The 19,699-nt window shown below is 40.8% G+C and overlaps 1 pseudogene; it reads right to left on the bottom strand.

The window, feature by feature from the left end:
• The window catches only part of LOC132901251 (E3 ubiquitin/ISG15 ligase TRIM25-like), a 53,948-nt pseudogene extending 35,479 nt beyond the window's left edge, over positions 1-18,469 (bottom strand).
• Between the last annotated feature and the right edge of the window lie 1,230 nt (positions 18,470-19,699).

The following is a 19,699-nucleotide window of genomic DNA, read 5'->3' as shown; positions in this document are numbered from 1 at the left end:
AGCATTGAAGGCCACGTTTCACCAGGGTTTACGTCCAGAGGTACTCAGTGAGCTGTCATGCCATGATGAACATTTCTCTCTTGTCTCTCTTATCAACCTTGCCAAATGACTCAATCATCTCATCAGCAAACAACCCTCATTGAAACTATCTCCTGCTCCCTCTCTTAGCGCAAGCCCCATAATTCTGATGGAGGTCTCACGTACATGACTACAATGACCAGAGAGAGAGAAGAAGGCAAGAGGGTCTCTGCTTTTACTGTGGTGAAGCCAGCCACCTGCTCTCAAAGTGCACTACTCAACCCCCACGAGTTCACCAGCCAAGCAGGACTACCATCCCTACAAACTCGGTGAGTTCAGACACGTCTGGTAACTCACAGTCCTTCCAACTATCAGTGTTATTAAAGCTACCAGACTCGACCCATGTGCTCTCTGCTTTCATAGACTCAGGGGCAGAGGGAAACTTCATAAACAGCATGATTGTTCAGAAGTACCATCTGACCACCCACGCACTTTTGAGACCAATCAAGGCCATTGACGGGGGACCCATAGGAGAGGGATTGGTCCCAATGTGCAAGATGCCCCTTGAGATTCAAGCAGGAGCAATTCATACAGAATACATATCCCTTCATGTCACTTCCACCTCACATCACAACCTAATATCGGGTTACCCATGCCTCCAATTTCATGATCCTCTGACTTCCTGGCAACAATGTGACATTCTTCAGTGGTCTCCTTCCTGTCTTCAGAACTGCATGAAACTTCCCCAACTCGCTCTCTCTCTCGTCTACTTCTGTAGCCAGCCCTCAGCCTGACTCCCTTGACAACATCCCAGCTTGATGCATTGACCTAAAGGAGGTATTCAGCAAAGGGAGGGCCTGTGATCTGCCTCCTCACCATCCCTATGACTGCGCTATTGACTTCCTCCCAGGTACTACTCCTCCTCAAAATCGTATTTACCCTTTGTTCTTGACTGAACAAGTGGCCATGGAGGAGTATGTACAAGAAGCCCTGCAGCAGGGGTACATCAGACCTTCAATGTCTTCAGGCTCAGCGGGGTTCTTCATTGAGAAGAAAGGAGGAGGTCTCCAGCCATGCATAGACTATCAAGGTCTGAATCAGATCACAGTAAAGTACCCATTACCACTCCTACTGGTACCTTCAGCCCTAGAACAACTCAGATCTGCCAAGATATTCTCGAAACTAGACCTTTGCAGCATCTACAATCTGGTCAGGATTTGTGAGGGTGATGAGTAGAAGACCGCCTTTACCCCCACCGCTGGCCACTTCGAATACCTCGTCATGCCTTATGGCCTTTCTTGTGCTCCCAGTGCCTTCCAGTGCCTCATCAATGATGCATTCAGGGACCTGTAGGGGAGGTTCATTATTGCCTACATTGATGACATCTTGATCTACTCCCCAGATGAGAATATCCACCATGAGCACGTCAGGTCAGTGCTTTCTTGCTTGCTCCAGAATCGCCTTAAAGCCAAAAAGTGTGAGTTTCAAGTCAGCCAGATCTCGTTCCTGGGATACGTTATCAGCTCGGAGGGGGTGAGCATAGACCAAGCCAAGGTTACAGCTGTGTCTGTCAGTAACAGGACTGAAAATCTGAGTTCAGAGCAGCATCCAAATATGGCTGCTCCAGACTACACTTCCCATGATTCACAGTGTCCCCCCATCACCGGTTTTAACTACATCACCTATCTCCAATTATCCCACAATCACCTTCCCTATATAAGCTCAGCAGTCACAATCACACCTTGCAAAGTATCGTTCTATGTCCCATACCTGACTATACCGAGCTGTTTGTTTTCCTGACTGACTTCCTGTTAAAGACCACTGTTCTCATTTTCTTTTTGACCTTGTTTCCTCATCTTCCCTGCTTAACCCCTGTTTGTTGATCTACTGACCTCTGCCCATTTCCTGATTATGATTTCTGCTTCACAATTTGGCTTCAGCTGCAGTTTGCACTGTACCCACTCTCCCCTGCATCTGCATCTGTAAGTGCCTGCGCTCTGACATTATGCACACAAAAAGTGCCATTGTAGCTTTGTAGCACTGTAGGGAAATTTTAAATCTGCTACATCAGCTTTAATTTTCCTAAACACTTTTAGGAACATTTCATTTTGGATCACATAACCTCATATTTGAATTATACCACATCCAGACCCCAACATATAGAGCAGGGGTCATCAAACTACGGCCCGCCACCCCCCTTTGACCAGCCCCCCAGCCCCTCTGCCCCCCACGACTTGAACCAGCCTTATGAGGCAATCCCCAAAAGTGGTCATGGCCTATTTTTTTAAATTGCTTTTTGGCAAATAATAACATGTCTGCATCTTGTATTTTGTTGATTTTATCAATTAAAATTGATATTTAGTTATAAAATGAACTATTCATATTTTCCGAATTTTTGTCATATGTTTGCGATCAAGCAGTGACAGGCAGCGCACGCGCAGAGAACTGTCAGTGTTCAGGACAGCAAAATGGCTAGCGGTAAGCGAAAAGCTGACAGAGAGTGCAGAGTTTTTAAAGAACAGTGGACCACCGATTATTTTTTCGTTCAGTGTAAGGACCGTGCAGTTTGTCTTGTATGTAAAGAAAGTGTCAGTTTTCAAAGAATATAATCTGCATCGTCACTACGAAACCCGCCACAAAGAGTATGCTAGTTTGCGAGGGCAAACAAGAGAAGGCAGGATTCGGAGGATGAAATGCGGACTGGCTGCACAACAGAATGTATTCCTTCGCCAAACCCAGATCAACCAGGCTGCTGTCCGAGCTAGCTATAAGGTCGCTCACCTACTAGCTACCCATGGAAAGCCGTTTACTAATGGGGACTTTGTTAAAGTATGCATGCTTGCTGTGGCCGAGGAGGTGTGTCCCGACAAGAAGGATGCGCTCAACGCAGTGAGTCTCTCCGCACCTACTATGACCAGGCGAACCGAAGATTTGGGGGACAACGTGTATGACCAGCTGAATGAGAGCGTCAGAATTCGAGTTTTTTGCTTTGGCCATGGATGAGAGCAATGACGTGCAGGACACAGCACAACTGCTGTGATCTATTGATCTATTGCTCATATTATTATAATTTCACTGTTTTTTTAACGTATTTATTTTATAGGCCTATTTATTTGACCTTTATTAAGTGCTGCACACAATTATTATTAATATCAACAGGCCTACCTACAATTTATAATTTTTCACTCACCTTTGCCAGTGTCAATCACCTCAACTAGGCAGATGTTTCTTACCTTGACAGCTTTGATGTTATTTTTATTAGAAAATAAATAAATGGAATATCTGTGGTATTTTAAATTAAAACAAAGTGTGAAAACTCGATTACTACTTTTGCAAACCACTAGTAAAGATAAACAAATATGTGCCAGGAATCAAGTGTGGATATAGAAGTGGGGATATAGTAGTGTGGATATAGTAGTGGGGATGGCTGTGCCAGGCTAGTAATCTCTACTACACAATGAGGCCTGCTGGTGGTCATATTTGTCTGGGTCATACAATTCTATGTTATATAGCTGACCCGACCCCGGCCCCCCATCACAGTCAGGAATGACAATGTGGCCCCCAGAGAAAAAAGTTTGGTGACCCCTGCTTTATACTGTCATGCATGCAGATGACTCAATCCCCCATCCCCACAAGCAGGAAAGTGCAGAGTACAACACTGGTAGATTTACAACCCCGATTCCAAAAAAGTTGGGACAAAGTACAAATTGTAAATAAAAACGGAATGCAATGATGTGGAAGTTTCAAAATTCCATATTTTATTCAGAATAGAACATAGATGACATATCAAATGTTTAAACTGAGAAAATGTATAATTTAAAGAGAAAAATTAGGTGATTTTAAATTTCATGACAACAACACATCTCAAAAAAGTTGGGACAAGGCCATGTTTACCACTGTGAGACATCCCCTTTTCTCTTTACATCAGTCTGTAAATGTCTGGGGACTGAGGAGACAAGTTGCTCAAGTTTAGGGATAGGAAAGTTAACCCATTCTTGTCTAATGTAGGATTCTAGTTGCTCAACTGTCTTAGGTCTTTTTTGTCGTATCTTCCGTTTTATGATGCGCCAAATGTTTTCTATGGGTGAAAGATCTGGACTGCAGGCTGGCCAGTTCAGTACCCGGACCCTTCTTCTACGCAGCCATGATGCTGTCATTGATGCAGTATGTGGTTTGGCATTGTCATGTTGGAAAATGCAAGGTCTTTCCTGAAAGAGACGTCGTCTGGATGGGAGCATATGTTGCTCTAGAACCTGGATATACCTTTCAGCATTGATGGTGTCTTTCCAGATGTGTAAGCTGCCCATGCCACACGCACTAATGCAACCCCATACCATCAGAGATGCAGGCTTCTGAACTGAGTGCTGATAACAACTCAGGTCGTCCTTCTCCTCTTTAGTCCGAATGACACGGCGTCCCTGATTTCCATAAAGAACTTCAAATTTTGATTCGTCTGACCACAGAACAGTTTTCCACTTTGCCACAGTCCATTTTAAATGAGCCTTGGCCCAGAGAAGACATCTGCGCTTCTGGATCGTGTTTAGATATGGCTCTTCTTTGAACTATAGAGTTTTAGCTGGCAACGGCGGATGGCATGGTGAATTGTGTTCACAGATAATGTTCTCTGGAAATATTCCTGAGCCCATTTTGTGATTTCCAATACAGAAGCATGCCTGTATGTGATGCAGTGCCGTCTAAGGGCCCGAAGATCACAGGCACCCAGTATGGTTTTCCGGCCTTGACCCTTACACACAGAGATTCTTCCAGATTCTCTGAATCTTTTGATGATATTATGCACTGTAGATGATATGTTCAAACTCTTTGCAATTTTACACTGTCGAACTCCTTTCTGATATTGCTCCACTATTTGTCGGCGCAGAATTAGGGGGATTGGTGATCCTCTTCCCATCTTTACTTCTGAGAGCCGCTGCCACTCCAAGATGCTCTTTTTATACCCAGTCATGTTAATGACCTATTGCCAATTGACCTAATGAGTTGCAATTTGGTCCTCCAGCTGTTCCTTTTTTGTACCTTTAACTTTTCCAGCCTCTTATTGCCCCTGTCCCAACTTTTTTGAGATGTGTTGCTGTCATGAAATTTCAAATGAGCCAATATTTGGCATGAAATTTCAAAATGTCTCACTTTCGACATTTGATATGTTGTCTATGTTCTATTGTGAATACAATATCAGTTTTTGAGATTTGTAAATTATTGCATTCCATTTTTATTTACAATTTGTACTTTGTCCCAACTTTTTTGGAATCGGGGTTGTAAAATGTAGGACGTTTAAATGAACAAATTAATCGGGGTAACACAAGGAGAAAGACAGGCCCCTGCTGGAGATGTAAAAAAAAAAGAGAGAGAGAGAGAACTGATAACACTGTTGACTTGGGAGCCAAACAGCAGGGCTCTACGTTAACTTTGAGACATGGTAACCATTTGTAGAAATCTGGTTGCCTGAACTCAGAACATGGTTGCCCAAATATTACGCATTATTATTATTTTATTTATTATTCAACCTTCTCAGATGCTGTCTGTATCAACAAGCATTGACACTAGTGCCCCGTGCGAGTAATGCGGTAATTAGTCATGTAGTGAAGGACATACCAATATTCAGTCCCCCAAGGATTCCACGGGTCTTTTTTGTGATTGTTGCGGGCTAAAATGTTTGATGTTGTGGAGGGTTTTTCCAAAAAATTGCGATGAAAGTTGCAGTGTTTTTTAGGTTTTTGTTGCGATTACATTGCAGGAGGAAGTGAAAGTTGCGAGAAATTGTTGCGATTTTCTCTTTTTGTGATTAAAATTGAGTGATATGTTAAATATTAAGTTATTACTGAAAAACTATTGATTAAAAAAACAAAGACACTGAGAAATGGTCCTATAAACAACTTTACCAATATAAAAGATTACCAGGACTACAAAAATGCAGAAAAATAGGCTTTACTTATCCAAATGCACCTGTTGGTTCAAAAGTTAAAGTGCATAGAACCTCACAGCACAACATGAAGTTACCTTAAAATATAATATAAATGCCTCAGCTTTCATGTAAGAAAAAAAAACTATTAATACTAGTACTGTGTGCAGGCAGTTTGTCGACGTCACCTCAAGACGACGCCAACGATTGGCCAAATTTGCGGGAAAGTTGCGGTGAGTTTTTTGCAGTTCTCCCAGCCATCCTAAAAGGATGCTGCTGCCAGTAAGCCAAAGGTACCACCTCACCCATAGTACCCCCTACCTCCTCAGGTATCATCAGATATGTTAAACTGGATTCACTCTCCAGGCTTTGGCCAGGACACTCAAGAACATTTACAGACTCTGTGCAACATGTTTTCTTGGATGTGCTTTGGCTCATTGTAATCACACATGCAAACTCCTCACCTTTCGGCGAAATTCGCCGTTTTGGTCCCAAAATAGGTCACTTGTGTGAATCGTGTAGATCCGAAGAGTTTTTTTTGGGGGGGGGGTAGGCAGGCAGGCTACAACGCTATTGTTGCAAAACATTTCACTTACAAGGTTACAGCCAATCGAGATAAAGAGTTACTAACACGCTTCTTTTCCATTGGAGTTCTGATCAGCTGGTGCACAACCCACTGCTGGTTGCCAGTCCTCGCTTACGAATATTCCACAGATTCAGACCGCAAAGTCACCTTTTTATAGAGAGATCTGGCAACCTCATCTCGCGACTGAATCTGAATACCAATGGAACAGTTTCCAGCGCGCTCGGGGGTGAATAACCATGGGCGGATCTACCGGGGTGGCATATGCCACTCTAAAAGAAAGCCTTGCCACCCCTGCTGCTACCCCAGTTGGCAGCGACGAATTCAAAGAAAAATTACGGCCAATTTGACATTTACGTGCGCGAATTTCCAGTGTTCGACTGTGGCGAATGCAGCACGAGATAACGCCAGAGATTGGTTGTTTTGGAAAATTGAGAGGCGCGAAGCGAGGGAGCCAGGAGTCGCGAGGAAAGGAGACACGGGAGGAAAGGGGTAAAAGCTGATTAACTATCTATCAAAAAATGAAATTATAATGAATGAACAGTGCTAGCATAGTTGCGATGCTGATTTTGAGAGGATAAAAATCAGGTTGGAGAAGGTTATTTAGCTAACTATACATGTAAGGCAAAAAAAAAAAGTGTGTTTCCGGTAACCCGACCGATCGAGAATTTCCGCGTCGAAATTGCCGACCGTAAAGTTTTTATTACAAATTTCCCTCGATATTTTAGTGTAAGTGGCGTTAGTTTGTCATAATTTTTTTGTTTCAACGCATTCAAGTTGTGAAAGAAACGATAAAAAGTAAAATGTTTTGCCACTTCTATCAGCCCTCCTGGCTGTAATGCAAATTGCTTCCTCTTCAGTATACAAGTGCACTTCCATGGCAGGGAAAAACACTACATTTTGCCGCCTATGTAGTCCCCTATTTATACAAATAGGAGTCATTCAGGATTCAGCCATGTTTTTGCTCGGTGTTTTTGCTCGACCCAAGTTCTACAGTAGGCTAGGCGAGGCCGGCTGCTTTTAATGGAAGTAGCCTAGCCTAGGACGTTAAACCATATTTTCACGTTATTTCTTGATAAGGTGTTTTCACATTATCACATGAAAATGTCATGAAATAACGTGATAATTTCGTATCATGAAATTACGTGTTATGTTATTACATGATAAATATATTGTAAAAACGTGATAACTCTGTTAACAATATCTTTTCACGTAATTACTTGATTCTAAGCCAATTTTTTTTTTTTTGAGTGTGGCAGCAATACGCTTCCGCAGATCATAACTCGAACTCTTGCGATATTTTTTTTATTCGTTTAAAGATTTAAAACACTTATTTTATTATGATGTGTGGTATAAAGGATTCTGTGCCAAAATACTATTTTGTAAGATGTTTACTTGTGTTAATTTTTTCGAACAAAATAAAACAAATTAAGAAAAAAAATTTCCTACCTACCGACCTTATTTTAGTATTTCATGTTACCTGAAACACACTTTTTTTTTTTTTTTTTTGGCCTAATGTTAGCTAGGTCTGACATTAGTTTTGTGTAAAGTCGGCCACAAAAGTTAATATTGATTCACCGTCTGTCAAGGAAAACATTGCTATTGGCTGAAGCTTATGATTCAAATATTGAGGATCTTAAACATGAGTTACATCAGACGAGGAGAGTACTAGACAGAAAAAAGGGGGAACAGGAGAGTCCTACCACTCTCATGGAGTTCACTGGTTTTGGACCCATACCAAGATGATGATGTTTTTTTTTTTAGTTGTTCAGGTTGTGTAAAATAGCGGTTGTCTTGCCTGTGAGCAGTGCATCCTGTGAACGAAGTTTTTCATCTCTCAGGCTCATAAAGACTTATTTGCAGTCGACTATGACAGAAAAGAGACTATCAAGTTTGGCTGTACTCAGCATTGAATCAAAGCGCACAAAAGCATTAGATCTTGATAAATTTGTGAAGCGTTTTGCTGAGCAACATGGAAATCGCCGCATTCAGCTGTTGTAGGCATGACAAGTTCATGTTATGCTCACTGGTGAGCCTTTACAAAGCGTGAGGAAAAAAACTATAAAATGTGACACTGGTGTAAATGGTTTAAATCATGCTGAACTTGAAGCAGTGTTGTTATTGTTGTTTTTTAGTGTCTGTTCTTTTGCATATACAGTATAAAACTGTCCAGAAATGGTATAGACCTCATCTGAGAATGTGTGTTCTTCGTGAACAATAAAGGCATGAGATTAAGTTTATCTGTATGAGTTTGTAAATGGCAGCCCGTGCCCTTTTGTAGTGTGTACATACTATTTGTTGTCAAACTGTGATTAAATTCAGTATATATACATGTCTGTAATACGTTGCCACCCCTCAAATTCCTGCCCCCCTCTTGCCACCCCATAAATATTTTTTCTAGATCCGCCCCTGATTGGTGATGTCTTTAAGAAAATTGACAGACAGGGATTGGCCAGGTGTGTCCTCTGGGGTAGGTCTGTTAGATAGCACAGGCAGTAATATATACCTTTTTGTAAATAGCCCACTGTGTTGTACACAGGGGTGAAAATTAACTTCACAAAATATCAAACTTTACCGGCCACTGACAAATAAATGGTACAATTTACCGGCCACTCAACAGTAACTTATTAAGACATGTTTATGGAAAGTTATTTTGTACTGTATTAAATTCAAGATGTCACTGGTTGCAATTTTTTTTGTAACGTAGACTACGAAATGTACTTTTGCGCGCGTGCCGTGTCCCCGTGCATCCTTCTCACCTTTTTCACCCCTGACCAGTTTGCATGCCTGTGTAATGTTGAACTTTGAAACTTGGCTCCAATAAGAGGAACTGAGTTCTTCTGAGCACGTTTTCCTCAAGGATATCTCTGAAGCTTGATCTGTTGACCTCTAAACTGATGAGCCTCCCAGTTTCTGCCACTGTAAACATCCCAACAGCATGATATTACCACCACCATGCACACAGTAGAGATGGAATTGGCCAGGCACTGCCTAATTAATTTCAGGTGTAATGCCTGCCATTAGTTGACTTTATGTAATTGTATAATTGTCAAGAACTGCAAGTTGGCCTACATAGTGATTAGCATGTCCATCTCTCGATCGCGAGTTCTACTCACGGTCAGGTCATACCAAATACCATCATAAAAATGGTACCTACGGCTATCTGGCAAGGCATACTGCAATGCAGATGCAAGTGGGGAGTCAAACTCTCACAGTTACCAGAGGATCTACCCCCCACTGTAACTCTAGCTGTAGAGGCGAGAGGCCGAGGGCTATAGAAGCGGAGATCGGTGCCACCCAATGCGCCTAAGAGTCTGGTTAGTACTGAGACGGGAGACTGCCTGGAAAGACTGGGTCCTGGCATGAGAAGGACTTTGACTTTTTGACTTTAATAATTGTCAAGTTGTTCTATTTTCTGTGCAGCTTCCGCAACTTGAAAAGTAGATGCATCTACTTAAAGGTTGTAACTGGATTTTACTCAATGACCAACAGCTTTTTTCTTTTCCTGCTTTTATTTTGGTAAGCTTAGCATTTAAATTTCAAGTGAGAAAGGTCAATCAGCCATTAACTTTTACTTAAGTAACTGTTGTTAGCAGTTAGCTAGCAGCAGTTAGCTTCTAGGCATCAGTCAATAGGTGTTATCCATAAATCATAAGAAGTAGCAGTAAGCAGCTAATTAGAAGTAGACCAATATTTACTAGTCATTAGACAGGTTAGTAGAAGTCATTAGCCACTTCAATCAGTCGTTAGGTCATTTCACTGAATTAAAAAAAGAGAGAGAGAAATATATACATATAAGCAACACCAGAAGAATTGTATAAACATTTGCAAATATCAAACCCATAAACCTACAGCACCTGATTTTACTGAATGCATATGCACTTAAACATTTCAGCTTTAAATGAAAATAAAGCCAAAGCGAGTGGTCACTGCTAGATTTAATATTAGGTAATACACAACATTTTAACACAATGCATTACAATTATAATTGCTTAAAGACATATCAAATTCAATAAACAACAGAAAATAGACAATTCATTTTTAACACACACATTAAAGCAATGAATTAGTGAGTCCATTATCGACACAAACCTAAACAGGTTTGGTATCAACAGTGATGTCCGCTGGAGAACAGCCTCAAACTGTCTCTCAAATTAAAGTTCAGCTTTTACCTGTTGCCTCTCCAGTCTTTATAGGTGTATCAGGCCTGCACAGTTTTACTGCAGTTTAAAAAACCCTAAGACACTTTTAACGGCACATTCTTTTAGTGTAGCATTTGGTAGCTACCTGCTGCTACCTTTCTGGACTGCTTTTAAAGTGTTTTGGGCAGTGCGAAGGTCGGTTGGCTGGTTCCAGGCGGTGTACTTCTGGAATCACTGTTTGTCAGTCGATCTATTTACAGGTTGGGATTTTTTTTGTCTATTTATTCATTTTATTTTTAGGTCAACATTTTCTGGATAGTCCAGTTTGCCTGAATAATAATGTTACAATTGTCTTTAGGCAGGAGAGTGGATCAGTGAGGAGGTGGGTATAACAGCATCTAAACATCCCAGTTTATTAAAACTCTATGCTCATGAACCCTTCAGATGTGTGCATTTACCTAAAAGAAAAGTTATTAGCAAAAAAGCTATTAGCAGAAGACTGAAACTGTGTCTGAGTCCCAAACACTAACTCTGAGGCTTTGAAAGAGAAAGTTCTGCCGCTTGCTGTAGCCTTCAATAGTCAAGGTACCAACAAAGAGCCTGCACCTTTTGATTGAAGCAGGCATTGCTGATCATAAAAGGCGAGAAGTTCCCTTGGGTACTGCAGCACAACAGGATCAGTGTTTTATAAGTTTTTAGTCATATTTTATAATCAGTACATATGTTTATTGGGAACCAATGCACTGTGGAAAAGATAAGGGTGATGTGGTCACATCTTCTGCTTCTAGTCCAGTAAAGACTCTGCATTCTGGACTAACCAGAGCTTGTTTATGCACCTACTGGAAAATCCAGACAGCAAGGCATTACAATAGTCCAACCTCGAAGTAGCATGAACTAGTTTTACTGCATTATATTTCTTAACTGTGCAATATTTCTGAGATGAAAGAATGTTATCCTAGGAGGATTATTGACATGAGCTTCAAATAAGAGACCAGAGTCAATAATCACACCAAGGTCTTGTTGCACATGATGCAACTGAAAATCCATCCAGAGTTATGATGTAATCAGGAGGCATGTAACAATAAATCACAAATTTGACAATTTATGACAATTCAATTTGATGAAATAAAAAATTAATCTCCAAGTTTTTCCAAGCTGTAATTGCGTTGTTTAAACAACAGAGGGCATGTACAATGATGGGAATACATGTGACTTCCTAGACGGAAGTAACACAGCTCTAATCCCAAGGGAAAAAAAAAACAGATTTAAGATGGGAAAGAGCTGTTGTGTGATTGACTGTACAAAGAAATTTAAGAAGAAATTGGAGCTCTCTTTTTACAGACTGCTGAAATCTAAAGAAAAGAGAAGAAAATTAGGTATACTGCAACCCCGCTAGAACAAACTCTTTTACTACAAACTTTATTTAAGAAAAGAAAAGGTTATTAGCTCATTTAGCTGACAGGTGATGAGTTTATGCCATCATGTGTTGTCCATTGTCCGTCGGGCATCGTCCACATTTCACAAAAATCGCTTCCCTCTCAAATCTTCACCAATTTTTATTCTTTGTGGCAGGAAAGTAGGTCTGTCTGGGGTGCATATAGCTTCTACCCAAATGTGCATAATTGCAATTAATAATGAAGATATGGAGTAATTAATCAATCCCTAGCGAACAGTTTCCACACACGTCACTTCTCCATCAATTCTTCACCAATTTTGATTCTTTCTGGCATGAAGGTAGAGGTACCTAGGGTGCATATAACTTCTACCCAGATTTGCTTCATTACATTTATGAATTAAATTATGGACTAAGCCTTAATGAGCATTTCAACAAAAAATCACTTCTCGGTCAATTCCTCGCTGTTTTGGATTCTTTCTGGTAGATAGGTCAGTGTTCCTAGGGTGGATATCGCTTCTATATACCGTATAGCTTGTATATAGTGTATATAGATTGCAGCATTTATTGCACCAGGTGGCCCACTGTAGATCATTCCTTCTGGACTAGATGGGGCCAGAGTGGGCTACACCATCATTGACAGTCTTGTTAACATTTTTCATTTTTAATAAAAGGAATATTTTAGTTAATAGGCGATTATATTTTTACTCCATGCTTTACAAAAGCATGTGTGTAAATAATTATTGCTTGTTTTGAAGAAAATTAAACAAATTTATATATATATATATATATATATATATATATATATATATATATATAAAACAAAAGTCATATTTAAGTTGATAAAGCTCAAATGTTGCATTTTTTGGAAATAATTTTTTTTTTTCAAAATCGGATCATGAAACCAATGTTGTGAATCGACTCAAATCATGAACTGAATGAATCGTTACATGCCTAATTTTGAGTCATATAACCTCACAGTTGAGTTATTACCGACACTGAACCCAGCGTATAGAGGCTGAGTGAATGTGGTGTGGACTCTGTGGAGGAGCGTCATCGTGTCAGAGATGCTGTAGAAGGACAGAGTTCCTGCACTGTGATCCACATAAACTCCTATTCTGGAGGATGCTGGACCTCGGAGCACAGTTCTTATTTTGTTGTGCCGGAATGAGACAGAGGAAGAAGAACACACCAGACTCCAGGACTGACTGTTGAATCCGAACAGACACTCGTTATCCTGTCCTTTCCTGCTGATCTCTTTATATGAGATTGCTAGGGATACACAACCATTCCACTCCACCTCCCAGTAACTGCGGCCATGCACACTCTCCTTACACAACACCTGAGGCCAGGAGTCGAATCTTTCTGGATGATCAGAGTATTGCTGGTCTATCTTATTGCGTGTCACCGCTCTGTTCTTCTCAGACAGAACGAGGTATTTATATATGGTGTTTGGATCCAGAGTCAGATAACAGAAATCTAAAACAATAAAATGCTGGAGGTTAGATGATAGTGGTTAAGATGATGGACTACTGTCTGGAAGGTTGCAAGTTCAAATCACGTTACAGGTATTTAGCAGACGCTCTTATCCAAAGCAGCAAAAAATATACCCAAAGTAGCAGTTAGGTGCCTTGCTCAAGGGCACTTCAGCCATTTCTGCTGATCCAGGGAATCAAACTGGCAACCTTTTGGTCCCAAAGCCACTTCTCTAACCATTAGGCCATGGCTTCCCCAGAAGCCACCCCTGTCAAGCTACCACTTCTGAGCCCTTGAACAAAGCCCTTGACTGCTCAGTTTTATAAATGTAAGTTGCTCTGGATAAGGGCATCTGCCAAATGTCATAAATGTTAAATCACAAGATTTAGAATAAGTGTGCATGTGAGACGTGTGTTTGTGTTTCTATCCTCCTAATTCTGCTCTACGTGAAATATTTTTTAAAATTAAATATCAGTCCCCAGATAAAAATATAAATTTAGATACAAAACACAAATGTGTGTGTGTTACACTTACGCTGAAGAAAATCCTCTCCGCTTTTATGCTGTGAAGCTAATATTTTAACTGCTTCAGCTGTGGAGATAAAATGGAGACAGAAATAGGACACTGAGATGTTTAAAGCCCTTGTTTTCGAAAGACACATCAATTAAATTGCCACCTTGGTGAGTTGACAAATTAAATTCCAAATCTGAATTTAAGGAATCAACAACAATTTTCTCAATTAAATGTTACATTAGTTTGTGGTTTTGTGTTCCACTGACTTTGTCTGGTAAATTTATCAAAATATAATTTCTGAGGCTAATACTAATGCTTTGTGATTTTATCCAGTCTTGTTCCTGCTTCCTTTTTATTTCTGTTATATGAATTGTATGGCTCTCTTTACTGTGATACAGAACAAATATTTGCTTGTTTACCTCGTGGACAGATTTTGTTGAATTCCTCCTCACAGATTTCCTCGACTCGTTTTTTCAGATCTGAGAGAGATTTCCTCACTCCATCAAATGAGAGATGTTGATTGACAGTGAAGCTGGGTGAGTCGTCACATCCAGGAGAAACACAGAGAGACGGGAAACTCTACAGAGAGGAAACACAGAATAGAGAAGGAGAAAAGTGTAGGAGAGGAACGAATGAATCTCAGACTGAATCAGACCAAAGACACACTTGGGATCTCAGACAGGAACATTTATTGTTGCTGTAATGAGCTTTTAGGAGGAAACTTTGTGAGGAACAGGGCGGCACGGTGGCGTAGTGGTTAGCGCTGTCGCCTCACAGCAAGAAGGTCCGGGTTTGAGCCCCGTGGCCGGCGAGGGCCTTTCTGTGCGGAGTTTGCATGTTCTCCCCGTGTCCGCGTGGGTTTCCTCCGGGTGCTCCGGTTTCCCCCACAGTCCAAAGACATGCAGGTTAGGTTAACTGGTGACTCTAAATTGAGCGTAGGTGTGAATGTGAGTGTGAATGGTTGTCTGTGTCTATGTGTCAGCCCTGTGATGACCTGGCGACTTGTCCAGGGTGAACCCCGCCTTTCGCCCGTAGTCAGCTGGGATAGGCTCCAGCTTGCCTGCGACCCTGTAGAACAGGATAAAGCGGCTAGAGATAATGAGATGAGACTTTGTGAGGAACAGCGCCCTCTGTAGATCAGACAGTGAGTGTTACCTGGAGGAAGTGGACGTGATCGTGTGTGTCTGAAAGCTGCTCCAGCTCAATGACTCTCCTCTGAAGATCAGCAATCTCCTGCTCCAGTTGCTTCAGGAGTCGCTCAGCTCGACTCAGTTCAGCTTTCTCCTGAGCTCTGATCAGCTCCGTCACCTCAGAGCGCTTTTTCTCCATGGAGCTGATCATCTCAGTAAAGATCCTCTCATTGTCATCTACTGCTGCCTGTGAACGCTTCTGATAAGGAACATACACACACAGCTCCATTTAAAGACCAACTTTTTCTTTTACCGTGACCCTATATTGTCCACTGTGTGTGTGTGTGTGTGTGTGTGTGTGTGTGTGTGTGTGTGTATTTGTGGGTGGGTGGAGGTTAGTAAGAATGTGCTCACTCTTCACCTTAATAGCGTCCACAGTCTGTTCCAGCTCCTGCACCTTCTTCTCCTTCTCCTGAATCCTCTGCTTGGATTTCATCTGCTCCATCTTCAGCTCACTCTAAGAACAAAAACAATAAAATGTCATTATTTCTGCATCAGGAGCTCAGTTTGTCAATATTAACTGCAAATAATCAATATGTGACATAACCATATATGAATTATCAATGTGCGCTTTCTCCCAGGGATCACAGACTCTCCCACTCAGTCTCACAACTTGTTGCTGTCGAGGAACCTGTTTTTTCTAATCAATGACAAACGATACTGTGTACCAGAAAAAAAAATCAGAAGATACAGCATGCATCACTCTGAGCTCTTCAGGGCCCGTCTATCTAGCGCAGGGGTTCCCATACTCAGGGTCTATAATTTATAACAAGTAGAATTCAATGTCAAGGGGGATGGTGGGACACCCAACATACATAAATGGTCATAAGTGGTCAAGACTTAAGGTGATGATACACGGGACAACTTTTTGACAATGTTGCCGGGCAACAGGCAACCAGGTGAGGCACAGGGCAACTAATTAAGGCAACAAACAATTTGCAACAACCAATCAGGTAAGAGCAAATCTATTGCCAGGGAGACAGGCACCGCAAAAATGGGCACCGAAACATTTGCAGCGGTCACTTTTGTCTTGGCTTCAGTCTTTTTTCACTCAAGTAAGTCTCACTTCTGGGACAAAACTGAATAGATTCTCTGGTCAAAAGATAATTTGCCATTATTTTAACATTTATAAGTCAAAATAACCACATTATTCTGTTAAACACTTTTTAAAATCTCTTTAAAAATGCTACTTGCTTCAATCACATATGCTATAACTAATAACTGATACAAACATCATTGTTTAATTCTAATCTCAGCAAAAAAGAAAAAGGACATGGACCAGGAGATGCTGCTGAGGAGGAAAAGGGGCTGATGGAGCTCCTGAAAGGCTTTTTCTTTTTTAGATCCTGAAGTTTGTACTGTTTCGCCCTCGGGTTCCACAAATAGTTGTGAATTGGATTAGACGATAAGTTCAATAATCTCTATTGCAACTCACAAAAAAAAAATCATGAGCTGTCCATCACTTGACACAAGAGAGCTAACGTTATCCCTACATGGCTAGCGATAACTTTCAGCTACCTATGTTAGCAAAAAAACACCGCTAGTTAGCTAAAGCCCATTCAATCTCTGTGGAGTGGTGGTTAGCTAACGGCAGTTTACACTTAGCTGAAAAAAATTAATTGATGTCTTAATTCCAACCTGAGCACATAACAATTGATGTCTGTTGGTTTTCTAAGCATTTGATGAGGTAAATTCATCACTTTGGGTTTACACAGAACATAACAACTTATCAACATAAAATAAGTTGTCTTTCTTTTTCTTCGCTCCACTACCGGAGACGCCACCATCTTTGTTGAAAATTTCAAAAGTTGTCAGGTGGTTATGTGATTCGCTGCTCACATTCTGATTGGATGATCTTAAAAAGTTGCCCAAAACGATCAGATAGAAATTATGTTGCCCAATCTCAGTGGGAAAGTGCCAAAGCGTAATTGCCCAGCAACACTGCCCAAAAAGTTGCCCCATGTATCATCACCTTTAGGCTCACAGAAAATTCATGTCCATTTGAGGACATTTTGCCAAAATGTATTGGAACCCCTGAACAGTCAGAACTCCATCTCACATTTCCGAGTTCTGTCCACAGTTACAAAACCACATTTCATGCCATGTAGGTGTGGTCTGGAATGGAAAACGACATAAACATCTTTTGCAAATGCCAATGAAGTTACACGATATTTAGTGAGTTATTTAATCAAATCAAGTTTATTTGTATAGCGCTTTTAACAATAAACATTGTCGCAAAGCAGTTTTACAGAATTTGAACGACTTAAAACATGAGCTAATTTTATCCCTAATCTATCCCCAATGAGCAAGCCTGTGGCGACGGTGGCAAGGAAAGTTATTTAAGCATAACACCTTCACAGCACTGATCCAGAGCTATAAAATTATATAAGAATGTTGTTTGGTGTTGGCTGTTTAACGTCACTGACTGTGCTGACATGTTTAACACTTCATTACCAACAACGCTTTGATTTTTAGTGAAAATTCACTTCACAGAGAATGAAAGGCATAAAACCAATCTGATCTAATCACCTGACCTTGGACAATTATAAACATGTTCAGTTCTCACCTGCTTTTGTGTTCTTTCTGCTTTCGTTGAAACAGTATCATGGCCTCTGTGCTGATCCATTGTACACAAATAACAGATGAAACTTTTATCAGTACGACAGAAGATCTCAATCACTTTGTCGTGCTGAGAGCAGATCTTCTCTTCAAGCACTGCAAAGGCTTTGACTAACTTGTGCTTCTTAAAAGCAGGAGACTCATGGTGAGGTTTAAGATGATCTTCACAATAAGAGGCCAAACACACCAGACAGGAATTAACAGCTTTGCGTTTTCTCCCAATGCAGGAATCACACTCCACATCTCCAGATCCAGTGGAACTCTGAGCAGCAGAAGCAGCTTGGAGTTCAGTCTTGGATTGCTTCTCCATCATTTCAGCCAGCATGTTGTTCCGGCGTAGATGAGGCTTGGGAGTGAAAGTCTCTCTACACTGGGGGCAGCTGTAGAGACCCTTCAGAGCCTCCCGATCCCAGAAGCCATTAATACACACCTTACAGAAATTGTGTCCACAAGGAGTAGTTACTGGATCCTTCAGAGGTTCAAGACACACCGAACAGCTGAAATGATCCTGATCTACTGAACTACTTGCCTGTGTCATTGTTCTGCACTCATACACAATCAAGAAGCAAACTTTCTTGAGTTTCGTTTCCTGAGAAAAGAGCTTCCTGGTTCTGTTCGAGGTGTAGTGTGACAGCGAGAACAGGTGTGGCTTTAAAGAGGCAGGGAGTTCAAGCTTGACAGAATACATGTTGAGAATTCTTGTACAAGTACCCTTCCCTGTGATTTAAATATTCTCATTCATTAAATTCTGAATTGTTATAAATATCTTTGCTTCATGACAATGTATTGCATATTTACGCCCACCAACTGTGTTGGAGGAGGTTGTGTTTTCGCCTCCATTTGTTTCTTGGTTCCAAACGTAACTCAGAAAGTAGTGAATGGATCTGGATGAAATTTGGTGGAAAGGTGGAACAATTAAATAGATTTTGATCCAAATCCAGATATGTGGCTTGGTGGAGGTCTACACTCTCCCGAGTGCTCTTCTAGTTGAACATGTTTCTACATCATTGCTGGAATGGCTGTGAATAAAACATCAGAAACAGCACATCAAGGGTTCATTTACATTGCAAAGGCTTTAAAAATGTATCAGACACAAAGTAAATAAAAACAGACTTTTAAAAAAAAGCTAATTTTATAATCAGAAGTCAGAATTGAAAAGCAGCTGCCTAAAGGGATCAGTGAACAAAACTAAATATGGGGAAACGGGGAGAGAGAGAGAGAGAGAGAGAGAGTGAGTTTGACAGCTGGACTCAACTCTGCATGGAAGCCAGAACATTAATCTTATTCCAGTAACTTCTACATCAATCTGATCTTTGGATTTTTTCTTGGACAAAATAATCCTTAAAGTATTTCTCATAATTTCAGTACTGCTGAGGAGGTAAAAACGACAATTTTGGGGATTTCACTAACTTACCTGTCCATTGTCTGATTTACAGTGGTGCTTGAAAGTTTGTGAACCCTTTCGAAGTTTCTATATTTCTGCATAATAATGACCTAAAACACCATCAGATTCTCACACAAGCCTAAAAGTAGATAAACAGAACCCAAATTCAACAAATGAGACAAAAAAAAATATTATACTTGGTCATTTATTTATTTATTGAGGAAAATGATCCAATATTACATATTAGTGAGTGGCAAAAGTATGTGAACACCTAGGATTAGCTGTTACCTTGAAGGTGATATGAGAGTCGTGTGATTTCAGTCAGTGGGGTGACAATCAGGTGTGAGTGGTGGTCGCGTTTTATTTAAAGAACAGAGGTCTATCAGAGCCTGAACTTCAGAGAAAGTATAGGGTCCACAATTTTGTGCTGCACCTCTGGGTCTTGGGCTGGAAGTGCATGAAGGTAC

This window comes from Neoarius graeffei, chromosome 17 (assembly GCF_027579695.1).
Source record: "Neoarius graeffei isolate fNeoGra1 chromosome 17, fNeoGra1.pri, whole genome shotgun sequence".
NCBI classification, from domain to species: domain Eukaryota; kingdom Metazoa; phylum Chordata; class Actinopteri; order Siluriformes; family Ariidae; genus Neoarius; species Neoarius graeffei.
Note: the sequence above shows the minus strand (reverse complement) of the source record. Positions and strands in the feature narration are given on the sequence as shown.